Source organism: Bos indicus x Bos taurus, chromosome 27, assembly GCF_003369695.1.
Source record: "Bos indicus x Bos taurus breed Angus x Brahman F1 hybrid chromosome 27, Bos_hybrid_MaternalHap_v2.0, whole genome shotgun sequence".
NCBI lineage: Eukaryota > Metazoa > Chordata > Mammalia > Artiodactyla > Bovidae > Bos > Bos indicus x Bos taurus.
In genome coordinates, this window is record NC_040102.1 from 9,721,906 (window position 1) to 9,743,527 (window position 21,622).

Sequence of the window (21,622 nt, forward strand, 5' to 3'; positions counted from 1 at the left end):
CCAGTCTGTCCTTAAATGAAGACTTACTGGGACTAAGGCTGTGGTGATGTTGACAATGACACTGATAATAGTTACCTTTATTCATTTAGCATTAGTTGTGCCAGTTAATATCTAAACTTTGTACATATACTAAGACAGTTCTAGTGAAGCAGATGCAACTATTTCAACAGATAAATATGAAGCATAAAGAAGGCTAAGAAAAAAATCCAAAGTCACAAGTCACAGGAGTTTAGAAAAGCCTGGGACATGTCACTTGTGATTAAACCTGATTTAATTATTAACTTTGAAGCAACTCTTCCAAAACACTGCTAAAGTCTGAAGGTATTTAGAAACTCCACAAAAGATTTACTTTGTATTATTTCATATAACCAGAAATTGTCTGTAAAGATAATTTTTATATCATATATCTTGCCAGAAGCCAAATATACACTGATGAGCACACAGACAGAGCCCTGGCCTTTTGGAACATCATGTCTAGTAGGTTAACTCAGTATTTCTCAGGTTGCTTTATTTTTCAATGTATCCCCATATCCTAGTTGAGTTCATGTAGTCCAATTATTCAAGTTGGAGGACTTATACTACCTGATTTTAAAAATCATTATTAAGCTAGAGTAAACAAAGCAATGTGATTTAAGCATAATGTGACAGGTTTATAAATAAATTGAATATAATAGTGACTCTGGGAATAGACCTACACAGTTAAGGTATATATATATTTTTAAACAAAGGAGCCCAAGTAATTCAATGGAGATTGACGACCTTAAAAATATAGGACTTGAATATTTAAATATTCATACAAAATAACTCTAGATCTAAATGCAAAGACATAAAACTATAGAGGAAAATAGAAGAATATATTCATGATCTCAGATTAGGCAAAAGTTCTTAGATCAAAAAAGTGTAAATTATAAAATAGAATTAATTAATAAGTTATAACTTATCAAAATTTAAAATACGTGCTGTTCAAAGAAACTAAAAAGATAAGCCATTGATTAAGAATAAATATGGGCATATATATATCTGACTAAAGTCTTCTATTGAGAATATATATAACTGCTAAAACACAATAAGAAGACAAACTAATTTAAAGATGGATAAATTATTTGAAGACATTTCCTGAAAGAGTATATATTGGAGGCACATAAGTTTGTGAAATGATATTCAAAATCATTACTCATTAGCAAAATGCAAATAAAAGCCATAAGGAGACATTGCTTTATACTTATTACAGTGAGAAGGAGAAGGAGGAAAAAAAGAAGAAAGGAGGGTAAACAGAAGAAGCAAAAAGGAGAAGAAGGGAAATAAGAACTTCAGAAATGCTGGTGATGAAAATGATGAGTAACTAGAATGTGTATGCACTGTGAGTGAGAATGCAATATGGTTGTTGTTTAGTCACTCACTGGTGTCCGACTCTTTGTGACCCCATGGACTGTAGCCCACTTGGCTCCTCTGTCCATGGGATTCTCCAGGCAAGAATACTCGACTGGGTTGTCATTTACAGTTCCTGTGTAAAACAGGATGGCAGGTTTCTTACAATGTTAAGTATAGACAATTAACTCAATAAATATCCTTTATTTATGGAGTGAAAAACTAAAGATTTCTTCTGGCAAAGGTAATTTTTGAGTCTATTCCTAAAGATCACAGCTACAGAAGACATGTTGGAGGAACAATAATTTCACCTTGGTTGGATGTGGAGAAACCTTCCACAGTCTTCTTCATATAAACTCTTCTGTGCTTGCTAGTGAAAGTGAAAGTGGCTCAGTTGTGTCCAACTCTTTGCGACCCCATGGACTATATAGTCCATGGAATTCTCCAGGACAGAATACTGGAGCGGATAGCCATTCCCTTCCCGCATTGCAGGCGGATTCTTTACCAGGTGAGCCACCAGGGAAGAATGTTCGAACTACTGTACAATTGCACTCATCTCACACGCTAGCAAAACATTGCTCCAAACCAGGCTTCAAAAGTACATGAACTATGAATGTCCAGATGGTCAAGCTGGATTTAGAAAAGGCAGAGGAACCAGAGGTCAAATTGCCAACATCTGCTGGATCAAAGAAAAAACAAGAGAGTTCCAGAAAAATATCTACTTCCGCTTTGTTGACTATGTCAAAGCTTTTGATGGTGTGGATCACAACAAATTTTGGAAAATTCTTAAAGAGATGGGAACATCAGACCACCTTACCCGCCTCCTGTGAAATTTGTATGCAGGTCAAGAAGCAACGATTAGAATGGCACAGGTAACAACAGACTGGTTCTAAACTGGGAAAGGAGTACGTCAAGACTGTGTTTTGTTACCCTGCTTATTTAACTTATATGCAGATTACATCATGCAAAATGCCAGGCCAGATGAAGCAAAAGCTAGAATCAAGATTGACAGGAGAGATATCAATAACCTCAGATATGTAGATGACACTACCTTTATGGCAGAAAGCAAAAAAGAACTAAAGAGACTCTTGATGAAACTGAAAGAGGAGGGTGAAAATGTTGGCTTAAAACTCAACATTCAGAAAACTAAGATCATGGCATCCAGTCCCATCACTTCATGGCAAATAGATGGAGAAACAGTGGAAACAGTGGCTGACTTTATTTTGGGGGGCTCCAAAATCACTGTAGATGGTGACTGCAGCCATGAAATTAAAAGACACTTGCTCCTTGGAAGAAAAGCTATAACCAACGTAGACAGCATATTAAAAAGCAGAGACATTACTTTGCCAACAAAGGTCCATCTAGTCAAAGCTATGTTTCTTCAGTAGTCATGTATGGATGCGAGAGTTGGACTGTAAAGAAAGCTGAGCACTGAAGAATTGATGCTTTTGAACTGCGATGCTGAAGACTCTTGAGAGTCCCCTGGACTTCAGGGAAATCAAACCAGTCAATTCTAAAGGAAATCAGTCCTGAATATTCATTGGAAGTACTGATGCTGAAGCTGAAACTCCAATACCTTGGCCATCTGATGTGAAGGGCTGACTCATTGGAAAAGATCCTGAGCTGGGAAAGATTGAAGTTGGGAGGAAAAGGGGATGATAGAGGATAAGATGGTCAGATGGCATCACTGACTTGATGAACATGAGACTGAGTAAGCTCCAGGAGTTGATGATGGACAGGGAAGCCTGGCATGCTACAGTCCGTGGGTTGCAAAGAGCCAGACACCACTGAGTGACTGAACTGACTGACTGTGCTTGCTAGTGCTAGTGCTAAGTAGCTTCAGTCACCTGCCAGGCTTCTCTGTCCAAGAGATTCTCTAGGCAAGACTACTGGAATGGGTTGCCATTTCTTCCTCAAGGGGATCCACCTGGCTCAGTGATCAAACCCATGTCTCCTGCATTGCAGGCAGATTCTTTACTGTCTGAGCAACCAGGGAAGCCTGCTTCTAATATTTCAGTCGCATATAAAAAGGGGTGTATCTTTTTCTAATGCTAACAGATGTTGTCAGTCGATTATAAATGATTCATGATTTTGTTATTGTGGGAATATTCTGAAGACTATCCAAAATTATCTTTAGTATTCATTTCCAAAGTATCCCAACTTAAAATCAAATACCAGAAGAACTGGAATATATCTCCCATAGTAGGAAATTTGTATTCCTGTCTAAACTCTCCTAATCATAATTCTTCACTCTCTCCCTTCAGCCAGCTGTATATGGCATATTATGTATCAGCCTTTTGAATCTCCAGTACCATTCTCCTCTTTCTGACAAAGTAGCATTTGGAAAAGGTATTAGCATTCTAGTCAAGGCAACATCTATACCATTGCTGGGGCTCTTTCATTTTCATTTTGCTCTCTCAGCATGCACTGGAGGAAGGAGAGTGTGCAGGCTGTCATTTTATTTAATGAATAATGAAAACATAAACTGATGAATATTGAATATGTATTCTTCACTAAAATTAATACAAATGAATATTTGAAATTATAGGAGCAAGGTGATTCTAACAGTAATTGTGATATCATAGACTTACATTTGGATTAAAATATACAAGGTACTGTCATATATTCTGACTACAATAACAAGCCTCTAAAATAATCTTGCTTGAATGTGTTATTTGCAGTTTGTGTTTTGTGTAAGCATTTCTGTGGTCCTTTTCTCACTTTCGTTAAAGGAAGCAAGTAGACATCACTTTGAACCAACATGCCAATATGCCGGGGTCCAGCCCCGGCGGATCCAGGGAATTCGAAGCGGGGACGGCGTTGGCGAGGATCAGGAAACAACTGCTTAATTAAATGTTAATTAAGGATATAAAGAGTAATAGAATAAGGACAGCTCAGTAGGAAAATTCAGTGAAGAAAAGAGGCTGAAATAAGGATAGCTCAGTGAGGAAATTCAGTGGAGAAAAGAGGCTGAATAATTCAGCCAGAAGGTGAGAGAAAGAACGACATGGGGAGACCAAGTTTCGGTGAACAAGGCCCGCACTTTATTTTCCAAAGTAGTTTTTATACCTTAAGTTATGCATAGAGGATAATGGGGGAAGGGGTAGAGTCATGCAGTAAGCCAGGCTTTCTTCCTGCAATCTTATCATATGCAAAAGTTTAGGTGATTTGCATCATCTTCTGGCCCAGAGGCCTGTTAACATTTTAAGACCCTTTCTTCAGAAAACATTTTCTCTAAAGGTGACTAGTCAGGCGCCACCCTCCAAAAGCATTAAAGTTGCATTCCTATAGGGCAAAGGTGTGGTGGGCTACAACAAGAAAAAGAATTAACTCAAGGGTCCCAGGTTACAAACATTAAAGCTACTACTTACACCAATTATATTAATCAATACACTGCCAGGGACACAGCAGGTAAGGGATATGGAAACTTAGCAGCAAACATTGGCCCAACAAGTGAAAATCCTTTCACCAATACAATTTCTAATCAATCTTTTAACTGCTCAAAGGAATCTGTATTTAGACAGTTTAGAACATCTCATGCCTCTCACAGATCGGAGGCTCTGAGCAATCACATGTGGCCGGAAAAACCTATTCAGGCAGGCTAGAGGACTTCCAAAGGAGTTTGTAGGTTGAAACACTGTCACACCCAGGAATTATTAACTGGAGCTGTAAGCTAACTCTTTTTTCAGAGATAGGTAGTGGGGGACAGCCCCCCGTAAAGTCAGAGGTGTAGGTGAAAGCACAAAGCAGAAAGTAGGCAGACTCTGGTTTGGGGGGTAGATGCTCGAGAATTTCCAGGGGGACTCCTGAGGCTCGATCCCGCCTTTGCGTATGCCAAGCCTCCTTCTTCATGACCTTTGCCATGGGTGGAGCTCGCTCCCAGCACCAATATATATAAATAAAATTCAGTTTTTGTGGGATAAACTGCGTTTTTTGTTGACTTCCTAGAAAACTTTCAGTTATCCAAAGGTTTCCCTTATGAGATAATCAAAGGTATATGCATGCTATCTTTTATTTCCTGGGTAAAGAGAACTGTCACTTAGACATTTCCATAAAACCTCCTCTTTTTCTAGGGGTTCTCCCTTCACATGCTTCCTCAGAGTTTTCAGAAAACCTGAAGGAGACTATCTTGGGGTGAACACCACTCACTAGCAAAATCTGCAGTTAGTAGATTCTGAGAAAATGAAACACAAAACTTTCTTTAAAGACTGAAGATAAGTACTAGAAGAATAGACATCATCGAACTGAGTCTCGCATAGCTAGAATGGAGGAGGGCATATCTACAGTGAGATACTTAAGCAGGGCCTGGTATTCTGAGAATCACAATTAAAACATGAGTCTGTTGGTCAGCAAGGGCAGGGCAACTGAATGGAACATCAGAGGAAATCTCTCAAATGGAAAGGCACTGGGGCAATGTCTGAAAATGTACTGATGGAAGAAGAGCAGACAGAGAAGGCAGAGTGCCTTACTTTCCTGACTAACTCTGCCACCCAGTAGGTGTTTGAGAGGATTTACATGTTTCAGTTGCAGAGGCTATTGTCATTGATATTAATCATAGAGGGGCTTGCAATTCAAATAAAATTATAATCCTCTACTTTCCTCATTCTCTGCTAGGAATCTGACATCTCTTCAAAACAGAACACTCTTGAACAGAAATGCTTTTGCCTGAAGATTTTTCAGTTGTTTGTTGTGCGTATTTGTTTTAACACAATTCACTGATTTAGAAAACCTTATTTTCAAATGCCTCTTATGGGAACTCAGAATCCTCACTGACACATAAAATGTCAGTGAGGATATTTGGATAATTAATGATGAGTATACTGATAGTGTTTAAATCCTAGGATATGAAAAGATGAGGAGAAATCCCATGGATAAAAATGCAGCAGAAACCTCTCCTGGCGCCTCTGCTGTTACTGCAGAGAAAGTGGAAAACACTGTAATACACACACACACACACACACACACACACACACTGTAATACTGGAGCCTATAAATTCTTTATGAAGTTCTCCTTCTTGGAGGCAGGATATAAACTGAGTATGGCATGGAGAATTTGGAATTATTTTGATCATGAAATATTCTGTTTTGTTCAGTCATGAAGTCTCTCTCTTGAATCCAAGAAGCCATGGCTACTGTTTTTAAAAAATGGCCATGGATAAAGTTGGTGTATGTTAGCCCCAAACCAACAATTTACTCTTAGCACTGGGTTGAGTGAATCAATGCGCATGTGCTCAGTCACTTCAGTCCTGTCTGACTCTTTGCAACCCAATGGACTGTAGCCTGGCAGGCTCCTCTGTCCATAGGAATCTCTAGGCAAGATACTGCAGTGGTTTGCCATTTCCTCCTCCATGGGATCTTCCCAAACCAGGGATCAAACCCACGTCTCCTGGGTCTCCTGCATTGCTGGCAGATTTTTTTTTTACAGCTGAGCCACCAGGGAAGCCCAGAGTGGATAAGTTGATCCACTAAAAAGAGACTGCTCAATTTCAATCTGTAAGGTGCTAGTTCTGTTATCTGAACATATAGACTGTGTTTGAATACAGAGTAAGACCGACTCTGTTTTTCCTTAACTGTGAAGGTCACATACTAGTCTATGAGCAGCAATGAGGTACCCGAGGAAATTAGCTGTGAGGAGATCCCTCATTTACTTGTATAATGCTACTTTAGATCGAACAATATAGAAATAATTTTTCTGCCAGAATTACATAGATAACTGTATTATATTGAGGATAAACCAGAACTTCTTGTCACCTTATATTTTCAGAGCATGCTTATATGGCATAACTTTTAGATAATAAATCCTTCATAATCTTTCCATAATAAATATTTTTATATTGGACTTCTCTGGTGGCTCAGATGGTAAAGAATCTGCTTGCAATGCAGGAGACCCAGGTCTGATCCCTGAGTTGAGAAGATCCCCTGGAGAAGGGAATAGCAACCCACTCCAGTATTCTATTTCTCTTTCTCTATGTCTAGACAGGTTTTGGTGGAGAAGGCAATGGTACCCCACTCCAGTACTCCTGCCTGGAAAATCCCATGGATGGAGGAGCCTGGTAGGCTGCAGTCCACCGGGTCGCGAAGAGTCGGACACGACTGAGCGACTTCACTTTCACTTTTCACTTTCATGCATTGGAGAAGGAAATGGCAACACACTCCAGTGTTCTTGCCTGGAGAATCCCAGGGACGGCGGCACCTGGTGGGCTGCCGTCCATGGGGTCGCACAGAGTTGGACACGACTGAAGCCACTTAGCAGAAGCAGCAGCAGCAGACAGGTTTTGGGGAGTGGGTGGAGGCAGAAAGATTAAGTTTGACAAAGATCCCTGAAAGTATTTACAATGATTTTTAGATACACTGAAATAAACATCAAGTATGCTTTTAAAGAGAAAAATCTCCAAGTTATTTTGATGATTAGGTACCTTGGACTTTTGGATGAAGACCCATTTGGGCCGTTTACTAGAATTTTTCCGTGCAGATATATAAGCCATCCTTCCCGGCATCCCCTGGATCGACGCGGTGCCTTTTGGGAGAGGTCTTCCTGCTTGGCGCTGCACGTGCAGGGTGCTCTCCCCTCCTCGCTAGTATCCCTGCCCCTGGGCAGGGTCCGGAGGACACCTCACCTAATCTTCTTTCCTGCAGATAATTTTTTGCCCTTTGAAAAAGAGAATATCCATCCCACAAATAATGTTTGTTTTAAATAATGACTACACATTAAAACACAGACTGAAAGAAACCATTTCATTGAGTTAAAAGACCTAACTATATAATGTGATTTATTTAAAATTGTATCCCTAGATAAGATAAATTATTAATCCAGTAAAAGTTAGACTTCATTCTGTTTTGTTTTTATTTTTCAGGAGCAGTCTATGCAGTAACAGACTTCCCCTTCCCACTGCCTTTCTCACATGCCATCTTGGTCCCACAGAGATGAATGAGAAACTGAATTGAAACAGAATTTTTTCAAATGTGCAGGTGTGACCTTACATGTGTGCTTGTGGTGGGGACAGCATTTTAAAGTGTGTGATCACTGACCACAGAATGAAGTTGTATTAGTTGGAGTTATTTCCATTCTGTTAGGACAATACCATAGGACCCATCTTCTCTGCTAGGGCTCTTTAGAATTGGAAAAGCAAGGGGTGACTCATATATCTGAATCAAGATTCAGCAGAGCTACTCATTTTATCTACTAAAACATAGAGCTACAAATGTTCATTTATCTCCAAAGCCACCTCTTTCTTAATGAGAAAGATGAACGTATAGGGCAAATTATTCTGTCCTAGAGCATAAACAATGAAATAGAGGTGGGCAGGCTTGATTCCATTATCTTTTTCATATGGTTCATGTGCTCATCAACTACTATTTTTCCCTTTTTAGTTCCTGGGGTTTCCCAGGTGGCTCAGTGGTAAAGAATCCACCTGCCAATGCAGGAGACACAGGAGATGCAGGTTTAATCCCTGGTTTGGGAAGATCCCTTGGAGTAGGAAATAGCAACCTGCTCCAGTATTTCTTGCCTGGGAAATTCCATGGACAGAGGAGCCTGGTGGGCTGCTACAGTTCTTGAGGACAAAAAGTCAGACATGACTGAGCGACTGAGCATGAGCATGCATATAAGAGTACACAGTTCACTTGAATCATGAAGATGGACTAGGGAGAACTGTAGTGAGTAAAGGTTATTAAAAGCAGCTCGGAAGAACCTTACATACAGTGGCCACTTATGTGGGTTAAGATTATCAAACTGTGTCTGAATATATCTGTCAATCACTTTCCTGAATTTAACTGAAAACATTTTTTAACTCCTATTTATTCTCAAGGAGATAATGGTAAATTCGCTTAAATTTATTACAGATAAAATGCATACAAAAGGCGTTCTTTTACATCTTTAATTTTCCTCTGAAAAGTGTACTTATTACTTTTTTTCTTTTTAATTACCTGGCTGGAGGCCACTGAGTATCTCTCCCAGAATCCTGCTTCTAGCTGTGGTCCCAGCATTTCAGAGTAATTTTGCTGGTGAAAAAAATGTTTTCCTTTAACCAGTCCAAATACTGCTGCTGCTGCTGCTGCTGCGTTGCTTCAGTCGTGTCCGACTGTGCGATCCCACAGACGTCAGCCCACCAGGCTCCCCCGTCCCTGGGATTCTCCAGGCAAGAACAATGGAGTCTGTTGCCATTTCCTTCTCCAGTGCAGGAAAGTGAAAAGTGAGAGTGAAGTTGCTCAGTCATGTCTGACTCTTCGCAACCCCATGGACTGCAGCCTACCAGGCTCCTCCGTCCATGGGATTTTCCAGGCAAGAGTACTGGAGTGGGTGCCATTGCCTTCTCCAGTCCAAATACTAGAGTTACATAGTCTACCCGTGATGACATATGGCCAGAATGTTTTATTTTACATATATTTTAACTCAGTTCCTCAGAGGTGTCATCTGAATAGGCAGATGCATGGGTATGTGGAATGTTACTTATTTTCTCTTTTATATTTCCAAATGTTTTACTGCAAAAAACCTTTTAATTTTATTATTGCATTTGTTTATTTTACTTTTTTAAAATAATTTGTGACCAGTTTATTCTTTTTCTAATTATCTCTGGGTGAGGAAAATAAGCCTCTCCAAATCAACTTTATACAATAATTTTATCTCTGATAGTGTGAAATACAAAGCACAACAGTTCTCAATGCTGTTTTCCCATTTGCTTTTCTTAATAAATATTCAGATGCTCTCAAATCTGCTTTCAGATATGTTATATTGTACATTGTTTATAATGATATTCCCTGTTTTCAAAATCTGTATTTGAATGTCATTACAAATGTATATATTTCAAGTGTGTGTTGCATCCTTATCTTCAAGTATGTACATGAATCCTTTTGCAAATGAATTATGAGCCTTTTTTCTACCTATGCTTCCCTTCCCTGCACATCACTATCTACCCCAAAACAAATGCTCACGTGGTGTCTGTGAGGAGTCTTAGATTATATTTATGCATTTTTTAAATTCTGTAAAATCAATGTGTACAGAGGTGTGGTCGATGATGGATCACACTCATTCTTCCCTGTACACAGATCTTGAGAAAAATATAAATCCATGTTAAAAAATAACTGGATTATTTACAATTTATACACTTAAAATTCTAAGTTTGCTAAAGGCATTCAAAGTAAACTTGTATGTGCTAGAATTTCTCACAAAGGAATATATTATTGAAGAGATAGTATTATGTTATTTCTTTATGCATATGATAAAATAATATTTTTACTTGTAAGACATTAGTAAAGATATTTACATAAGATGCAACTGTTATAATAAGCTTTTAAAATCAAATGGTTTTTTCCTTCAAAACTATATATTTGTATGCAAATATGTCACAAATGTTGTCTTTGTCTTGGAGGAAGTCTTACATTATTATAAACAATATAATACAGCTTTGTACAGGCAAGCCTAAACAAATATTTATGCAGCAATTCTCAGGAGAAAAGAAAACCAAAATTCTGAACAAAAACAAGCATTAAGATATTTACATTTTTCATCATATCTGTTACGTTACATATATATATATATGTTGATCGAAAAATTATGTATATGTTTGTTGAAATATAATGATCTAAAAGTTAAAATCATGATTCTTAAATAAATATAAAATGTATGCATTCATGCTTAGCTCTGTTAGACTCTTTGCAACCCCATGGACTGTAGCCTGCCAGACTCCTCTGTCCATGGAATTTCTAAGGCAAGAACACTGGAGTGGGTTGCCATTTTCTTCTCCAGGAGATCTTCCTGACCCAGGGATTGAACACATGGCTCCTGCACTGCAGGTGGATTCTTTACCACTGAGCCACCCGGGAAGCCCATAAAATGTATAGGTATTGACAATTTCATTTGACGTACTGATTAAAAAGGACACCAGAGAGATGGTAAGGCTTGATCAAAGAACATTTGAGGAAGTGAGTAGTTATGAAAACTTAATAAAAGAATTCAGGATAAGTTTTCTGTTAAATATAAGACTGGTTAATATCCTTTGGGGCAAATAACTATAACCGTTGGACCTAACTTTTCTACAGGGAATTATTCTGTAACTCCACTAAATCTAAGACCTTATCACTAGGAAACAGTAAGTACAATGAAGAACATTTCCTTACATAATCTTTGGGTAGATCTGTTAAGGGCTTCCTTGGTGGCTCAGATGGTAAAGAATCCACCTGTAATGCAGGAGACCTGGGTTTGATCCCTGGGTTAGGAAAATTCCCTGGAGAAGGGCATGGCAACCCACTCCAGTATTCTTGCCTGGAGAATCCCCATGGAAAGAGGAGTCTGGTGGGCTACAGTCCATGGGGTCGCAAAGAATCTAACAGCTAAGCACGAATGCACAACTGAGTAAGCACAGACCTGTTAAACAATGCTTTCATATGATATGAAACAATATGCTACTAAACATGCCTTATTTTAAGTTCATATTAAAAGTTAATCAAGAGGACAGTATCCATTGGCATTTAATATGCACTTACTAAATAATATTTCATGAACTTACAATATATAGATTTAGATACACTTGAAACTTGGATAATTTATAAAATATGTTATGAAATGTCAACAAATCACAATTTCAGAATGTTCATGCTATAAAAGACTCTGAATTGTCTCTGCTTTCTTTAAATCCCAATTCTTTATGTTTTCCCTGGTTCCTATGAGACTCCTGAAGAATTTTCATTGAATGAACTTAATTTGGCATTATTCTTCTTGCTTGTATTTGAACTCATCAAGCCTGTTGCTCTATCACAGTTTTGCATTAGCAAATGTCCTCTGCCTGTCATTCTCTTCCTCTAACTCTAACGGCTTTCTCTTTCTCTTCATTTTGGTCTTAGTTACAACATCATCTGCTTAGAGAGGACTTTCCTTACCATGCCCCACCTGTAGTTGCTCTTGTGCTGTGCTGTGCTCAGTGGTGTCCGACTCTTGGCGCCCACATGGATTATAGCCCACCATGCTCCTCTGTCCACAGGTATACTGGAGTGGTCTGACATTTCCTTCTCCAGGGGATCTTCCCAACTAAGGGATGAACCCACATTAGCCGTGTCTCCTGCACTGACTGATGGATTCTTTATTGCTGCACCATCTGGGAAGCCTTATCTTACTATATTTTCTTCATATCTTTTTCTTACCATTTAAAATTATTGTGTGTACTTATTTGTTTGATATTAAATTTCTCTGCCTCCCCCCAAATATAAATTCTGTGAAGACTGGGACTTGTCCTTGTTAGTTCATTTCTATATTTATGGTATGAAGAATAGATAGTACAATTTAATAGGAGGTCAATAACATTTGTTGATTAAATAAAAGTGTTGTTTGTTGTACACATATTCTACTCTAAAGAATCGAAAGCACCAGCGATAAATCCATGCCTAGACAGAGTCTTACATATTCAATTTCATGTCTATTGGAAGAAAGTAGAAGCAAAGCACATTAATTTTTTTAAAAAATGGTAACACCCTAAAATCTGGGTAATGTGCCTGACTATACCCAATCATGAAAAGACAGATAACCTGAAAGGAGTAATTCATTTCTTTTTCTTTACGTACCAATGACTGCCTAATATATAGATACTATTTTTGACCTTTGTGGCTCAGACAGAAAAGAAACCGCCGGCAATGCAGGAGAACTGGGTTTGATCCCTGCATCAGTACGATGCCCTGGAGAAAGGAATGGCTACCCACTCCAGTATTCTTGTCTGGAGAACTGAATGGACAAAGGAGCATGGCAGGCTATAGTCCATGGGGCTGCAAAGAGTTGGACATGACTGACAACTAACAATTCACTTCACTTTCAGTATATATCCTCTTGCAATTCTCATTAATAATGTAAGGTTATTTTCTACTGACTTTTTTGTTTTTTACCCTTATATCAATATTGACATACCTCATACCATTATATTGAAAAAAGCTGATAATTTAATGACTTTATATCATACATCTGAATATTGTATTGAAATTCAAAGCCACTTATTTATAATTTAAATCAAGTATTTTGATCAATAAAAATATGCTGACCAATAGATATCAAAGGATTATAATAAATCCATGGACCATTATGTTTCTTATCAGTTTTGTCCAACTGAGCTGCTGTTGACCCTTGCATATTCAGTAACACTGTCTTTTTAAATTTTTATTAGCAAGTAATTATACAAGAAAGTATGAGTACAGCAGTATTTTCTGGCACCAGAAAATGCTGTAGGATCATCCTAGATTTTTCCTTCCTCAGGTTGAGAATCAACTAGATCTGAAGGAATCCTGCTTCCTCTTATTGAAGAATGGTATTTAGAAATCCAGCACCTAGGGCCTGGATCCATTCATTTCCACAGGGCTGGCACTGCTTCTAGCTCCTCTCAGTTTGCAGATAAAGGAACATAGGTACAAATATGTATGTACTGCAGTAATGCACGTATTCATCTACCTATATATCTGTCTATCCACCTCTGGTCTATCATGAGTTTATATTGGTATGTTTAATTCAAAAGCAGTACAACCATGTACTCTTGGTATCTCTCCATTTTTGCTGGATCTTTACCCATACACAACCTTCATATGCAAATAAAGTAATTTCAGAACTACTAACCCATGTCTTTGTTCTTTGTTATCAGCAGTTTAACACTATCATATATAGTGTTAAAGTTTTTTTTTTTTTTTTTTGCATTCTGTGTAATTTTCAAATAAGCATTTTGATATCTGACAATATTATTATTTTTTTAATTTTTAATTATTTTTTATAAGATTTTTTAAAATTTTATTTTATTTAACTTTAAAATATTGTATTGGTTTTGCCATATATCAGAATGAATCTAATATTATTTTCTTAATGCTGCCATTATTTCTTCAATTATCTGTTTGCCCTTCTGTCTATGGGGTTACAATTATACATATTTTGTAAGTTTTATATTGACATACAGACCTTGAAACTTTTACTTTTATTTTTTATTTTTTTTTTTTAGGGGCCTCGTTTGTTCCCTGCTAGGCCTGGCCTGCGCGATGGTTCTCGGGAGAGAAGTGCGACGAAACTTTTACTTTTAAAGTTATCTTTCTCTTTGTGTTTTCACTGATCTAATTTCCACTGGGAATTCCCAGGTGGTGCTGGTGTTATAGAACTCACCTGCCAATACAGGAGATGTAAGAGATGCAAGTTCAATCCCTGGGTCAGGAAGATCCCCTGGAGGAGGGCATGGCAACCAACTCCAGTAATTGTGCTTGGAGGATCCCATGGACAGAGGAGCCTGGCAAGCCACAGTCCATAGGGTGGCAAAGAGTAGGAAATGACTGAAGCGACTTAGCACACACACACAATTTCCACTGACCTATTTTTAGTCTGCTGATTCTTTCTTTAGCTGGTTTGCCTCTACTGTTACACATGAAAAAGGTATTCTATTTCATGTCTCTATTACTGTTATGTTTCATGGTTTTCATATGAAATGTCATATGTCATGTAGAATTGTAGAGACTGAGATAAATAGTATTTATATCAGGAATGATCACACCTTTTATTTTTCCTGATAGACCTTCAGTGTAGGGGGTTGAGCTAACCTTTGTAGATTTGGGCGGGAACTGAGATGTGATCGCTGTCTTTATACATTTGCAATTCAGGCTTAAATTCTTATGCAGACAACCTAGAAATCTGTGTGAGAGCTGATTTCACAGAGCAGGCAAACTTCTACTCAGTTTTGACTGAGATTTTTGTGCTCTGCATCAGAGAGGATATCTTTGTGCCCTCTTTCTCCTTTCCTACTCTTCCCAAGGAATTGTCTGAGGGCTTAGTATTTAATCCTTTAGCTTGTTAATGGTGAAGTTGAATGGTTCTATGAAGCTGAGGTTGAATGGTTCTATGAAGACCTACCCACTCCAGAGTACTGGCCTGGAGAATTCCGTGGACTGTATAGTGCATGACATTGCAAAGAGTTGGACGCAAATGAGCAAATTTCATGCACTCACTCACTCACTCATGAAGACCCCCAAAACCTTGTAGAACTGACACCAAAAAAAAGATGTCCTTTTCATCATAGGGGACTGTAATGAAAAAGTAGGAAATCAAGAAATACCTAGAATAAAAGGCAAGTTTGGCCTTTGAGTACAAAATGAACCAGGGCAAAGCTAACAGAGTTTTGCCAAGAGAATGCACTGGTTATAGCAAAAACCCATTTCCAACAACGCAAGAGACAACTCTACACATGAACATCAGCAGATGGTCAATATTGAAATCAAGTTGATTATATTCTTTGCAGCCAAAGATGGAGAAGCTCTATACAGTCAGCAAAAACAAGACCAGGAGCTAAATGTGGCTCAGATCAAGAACTTCTTATTGCAAAATTCAGACTTAAATTGAAAAAACAGGGGAAACTACTAGGCTATTCAGGTATGATCTAAATCAAATCCCTTATGAGTATACAGTGGATGTCACAAATAGGTTCAAATGATTAGTTCTGATAGAATGTCTGAAGAACTATGGATGGAGGTTCATAACACTGTACAGGAGGCAGTGATCAAAACCATTCACAAGAGGAAGAAATGAAAAGAGACAAAATGGTTGTCTGACAAGGACTTACAAATAGCTGAGAAAAAAAGAGAAGCTAAAGGCAAAGGAGAAAAGGGAAGACATACCAAACTGAATGCAGAGATCCAAAGAACAGCAAGGAGAGATAAGAAAGCCTTCCTAAGTGATCAGTGCAAACAAAAAAGAAAAACAATAGAACACAAAAGACTAGGGATCTCTTCAAGAAAATTAGAGATACTAAGGGAACATTTCATGCAGTAATGGGGACAATAAAGCACAGAAATGCTATGGACCTAACAGAAGCAGAAGATATTATGAAGAAGTGGTAAGAATACACAGAAGAACTATAAAAAGAAAAAGATCTTAATGACCCAGATAACCATAAGGATGTGATCACTCACCTAGAGCCAGACATCCTGCAATGTGAAGTCAAGTGGGCCTTAGGAAGCATTACTATGAAAAAGCTAATGGAAGTGATGGAATTCCACTAGAGGTATTTCAAATCCTAAAAGATGATGCTGTGAAAGTGCTGCACTCAATATGTGAGCAAATTTGGAAACTCAGCAGTGACCACAGGCCTGGAAAAGTCAGTTTTCATCCCGATCCCAAAGAACAGCAATGTCAAAGAAATTTCAAATGATCACACAATTGCACTCCTTTCACATGCTACCAAAGTAATGCTCAAAATTCTTCAAACTAGGCTTCAACAGTATGTGAACCAAGAATTTCCAAATTTTCAAGCTGGATTTAGAAAAGGCAGAGGAACCAGAGATCAAAATGAACCATCCAGTCGTTCATAGAAAAAGCCACAGAATTCCAGAAAAGAATCTACATCTGCCTCATTGACACTGAAGCAATGTCAATTTGACTATGTGGATCTCAACAAGGTGTGGAAAATTATTAAAGAGATAGGAATACCAGACCAGCTTACCTGATTCCTGCAAAACCTGTTTCCAAGTCAAGAATCAACACTTAGAATCAGACATGGATCAATGGCCTGGTTCAAAATTGGGAAAGGAGCATGTGAAGACTGTATATTGCCTCCCTGCTTATTGAAATTCTATACAGAGTACATCATGCAAAATGCCAGGCTGGATGAAGCCCAAGCTGGAATCAAGATTGCTGAGAGAAATATCAATAATCTCAGACATGCAGATACTACCACCCTTATGGCAAAAAAGGAAAAGGAACTAATGAGCCTCTTGGTGACAATGAAAGAGGAGGGTGAAAAAGCTGTCTTAAAAGTCAACATTCAGAAAACTAATATCATGTTTTTCAGTCCCGTACGTTCATGGCAAATAGATGGGGAAACAATGGAAACAGTGACAACTTTACTTTCTTGGGCTGCAAAATCACTGCAGATGTTGACTACAACCATGAAAATAAAAGATGCCTGCTCCTTGAAAGAAAAGTTATGACCAACCTAGACAGCATTTTATTTTTTTTATTTTATTTTTAAACTTTACATAATTGTATTAGTTTTGCCAAATATCAAAATGAATCCACCACAGGTATACATGTGTTCCCCGTCCTGAACCCTCCTCCATCCTCCCTCCTCATACCATCCCTCTGGGTCGTCCGACTGCACTAGCCCCAAGCATCCAGTATCGTGCATCGAACCTGGACTGGCATCTCGTTTCATACATGATATTTTACATGTTTCAATGCCATTCTCCCAAATCTTCCCACCCTCTCCCTCTCCCACAGAGTCCATAAGACTGTTCTATACATCAGTGTCTCTTTTGCTGTCTCGTACACAGGATTATTGTTACCATCTTTCTAAATTCCATATATATGTGTTAATATACTGTATTGGTGTTTTTCCTTCTGGCTTGCTTCACTCTGTATAATAGGCTCCAGTTTCATCCACCTCATTAGAACTGATTCAAATTTATTCTTTTTAATGGCTGAGTAATACTCCATTGTGTATATGTACCACTGCTTTCTTATCCATTCATCTGCTGATGGACATCTAGGTTGCTTCTATGTCCTGGCTATTATAAACAGTGCTGCGATGAACATTGGGGTACACGTGTCTCTTTCCCTTCTGGTTTCCTCAGTGTGTATGCCCAGCAGTGGGATTGCTGGATCATAAGGCAGTTCTATTTCCAGTTTTTTAAGGAATCTCCACACTGTTCTCCATAGTGGCTGTACTAGTTTGCATTCCCACCAACAGTGTAAGAGGGTTCCCTTTTCTCCACACCCTCTCCAGCATTTATTATTTGTAGACTTTTGGATCGCAGCCATTCTGACTGGTGTGAAATGGTACCTCATAGTGGTTTTGATTTGCATTTCTCTGATAATGAGTGATGTTGAGCATCTTTTCATGTGTTTGTTAGCCATCTGTATGTCTTCTTTGGAGAAATGTCTATTTAGTTCTTTGGCCCATTTTTTGATTGGGTCATTTATTTTTCTGGAATTGAGCTGTAGGAGTTGCTTGTATATTTTTGAGATTAGTTTGTCAGTTGCTTCATTTGCTATTATTTTCTCCCATTCTGAAGGCTGTCTTTTCACCTTGCTAATAGTTTCCTTTGATGTGCAGAAGCTTTTAAGGTTAATTAGGTCCCATTTGTTTATTTTTGCTTTTATTTCCAATATTCTGGGAGGTGGGTCATAGAGGATCCTGCTGTGATGTATGTCAGAGAGTGTTTTGCCTATGTTCTCCTCTAGGAGTTTTATAGTTTCTGGTCTTACGTTTAGATCTTTAATCCATTTTGAGTTTATTTTTGTGTATGGTGTTAGAAAGTGTTCTAGTTTCATTCTTTTACAAGTGGTTGACCAGCTTTCCCAGCACCACTTGTTAAACAGATTGTCTTTAATGCATTGTATATTCTTGCCTCCTTTGTCAAAGATAAGGTGTCCATATGTGCATGGATTTATCTCTGGGCTTTCTATTTTGTTCCATTGATCTATATTTCTGTCTTTGTGCCAGTACCATACTGTCTTGATGACTGTGGCTTTGTAGTAGAGCCTGAAGTCAGGCAGGTTGATTCCTCCAGTTCCATTCTTCTTTCTCAAGATCGCTTTGGCTATTCGAGGTTTTTTGTAGTTCCATACAAATTGTGAAATTATTTGTTCTAGCTCTGTGAAGAATACTGTTGGTAGCTTGATAGGGATTGCATTGAATCTATAAATTGCTTTGGGTGGTATACTCATTTTCACTATATTGATTCTTCCAATCCATGAACATGGTATATTTCTCCATCTATTAGTGTCCTCTTTGATTTCTTTCATCAGTGTTTTATAGTTTTCTATGTATAGGTCTTTAGTTTCTTTAGGTAAATATATTCCTAAGTATTTTATTCTTTCCATTGCAACGGTGAATGGAATTGTTTCCTTAATTTCTCTTTCTGTTTTCTCATGATTAGTGTATAGGAATGCAAGGGATTTCTGTGTGTTGATTTTATATCCTGCAACGTTACTATAGTCATTGATTACTTCTAGTAATTTTCTAGTGGAGTCTTTAGGGTTTTCTATGTAGAGGATCATGTCATCTGCAAATAATGAGAGTTTTAATTCTTCTTTTCCAATTTGGATTTCTTTTATTTCTTTTTCTGCTCTGATTGCTGTGGCAAAACTTCCAAAACTATGTTGAATATAATGGTGAAAGTGGGCACCCTTGTCTTGTTCCTGACTTTAGAGGAAATGCTTTCAATTTTTCACCATTGAGGATAATGTTTGCTGTGGGTTTGTCATATATAGCTTTTATTATGTTGAGGTATGTTCCTTTTATTCCTGCTTTCTGGAGAGTTTTTATTATAAATGGGTGTTGAATTTTGTCAAAGGCTTTCTCTGCATCTATTGAGATAATCATATGGTTTTTAGTTTTCAATTTGTTAATGTGGTGTATTACATTGATTGATTTGCAGATATTGAAGAATCCTTGCATCCCTGGGATAAAGCCCACTTGGTCATGGTGTATGATCTTTTTAATGTGTTGTTGGATTCTGATTGCTAGAATTTTGTTAAGGATTTTTGCATCTATGTTCATCAGTGATATTGGCCTGTAGTTTTCTTTTTTTGTGGGATCTTTGTCAGGTTTTGGTATTAGGGTGATGGTGGCCTCATAGAATGAGTTTGGAAGTTTACCTTCCTCTGCAATTTTCTGGAAGAGTTTGAGCAAGATAGGTGTTAGCTCTTCTCTAAAGTTTTGGTAGAATTCAGCTGTGAAGCCGTCTGGACCTGGGCTTCTGTTTGCTGGAAGATTTTTGATTACAGTTTCAATTTCCGTGCTTGTGATGGGTCTGTTAAGATTTTCTATTTCTTCCTGGTCGAGTTTTGGAAAGTTGTACTTTTCTAAGAATTTGTCCATTTCTTCCAGGTTGTCCATTTTATTGGCATATAATTGTTGATAGTAGTCTCTTATGATCCTTTGTATTTCTGTGTTGTCTGTTGTGATCTCTCCATTTTCATTTCTAATTTTATTGATTTGATTTTTCTCCCTTTGTTTCTTGATGAGTCTGGCTAATGGTTTGTCAATTTTATTTATCCTTTCAAAGAACCAGCTTTTGGCCTTGTTGATTTTTGCTATGGTCTCTTTTGTTTCTTTTGCATTTATTTCTGCTCTAATTTTTAATATTTCTTTCCTTCTACTAACCCTGGGGTTCTTCATTTCTTCCTTTCTAGTTGCTTCAGGTGTAGAGTTAGGTTATTTATTTGACTTTTTTCTTGTTTCTTGAGGTGTGCCTGTATTGCTATGAACTTTCCCCTTAGGACTGCTTTTACTATGTCCCACAGGTTTTGGGTTGTTGTGTTTTCATTTTCGTTCGTTTCTATGCAAATTTTGATTTCTTTTTTGATTTCTTCTGTGATTTGTTGGTTATTCAGCAGTGTGTTGTTCAGCCTCCATATGTTGGAATTTTTAATAATTTTTCTCCTGTAGTTGAGATCTAATCTTACTGCACTGTGGTCAGAAAAGATGCTTGGAATGATTTCTATTTTTTTGAATTTACCAAGACTAGCTTTATGGCCCAGGATGTGATCTATCCTGGAGAAGGTTCCATGTGTGCTTGAGAAAAAGGTGAAATTCATTGTTTTGGGATGAAATGTCCTATAGATATCAATTAAGTCTAACTGGTCTATTGTGTCGTTTAAAGTTTGTGTTTCCTTGTTAATTTTCTGTTTAGTTGATCTATCCATAGGTGTGAGTGGGGTATTAAAGTCTCCCACTATTATTGTGTTATTGTTAATGTCTCCTTTCATACTTGTTAGCATTTGTCTTACATACTGCGGTGCTCCTGTGTTGGGTGCATATATATTTATAATTGTTATATCTTCTTCTTGGATTGATCCTTTGATCATTATGTAGTGACCATCTTTGTCTCTTTTCACAGCCTTTGTTTTAAAGTCTATTTTATCTGATATGAGTATTGCGACTCCTGCTTTTTTTTTGGTCCCTATTTACATGAAAAATCTTTTTCCAGCCCTTCACTTTCAGTCTGTATGTGTCCCCTGTTTTGAGGTGGGTCTCTTGTAGACAACATATGTAGGGGTCTTGTTTTTGTATCCATTCAGCCAGTCTTTGTCTTTTGGTTGGGGCATTCAACCCATTTACGTTTAAGGTAATTACTGATAAGTATGATCCCATTGCCATTTACTTTATTGTTTTGGGTTCGAATTTATACACCCTTTTTGTGTTTCCTGTCTAGAGAATATCCTTTAGTATTTGTTGGAGAGCTGGTTTGGTGGTACAGAATTCTCTCAGCTTTTGCTTGTCTGAAAAGCTTTTGATTTCTCCTTCATACT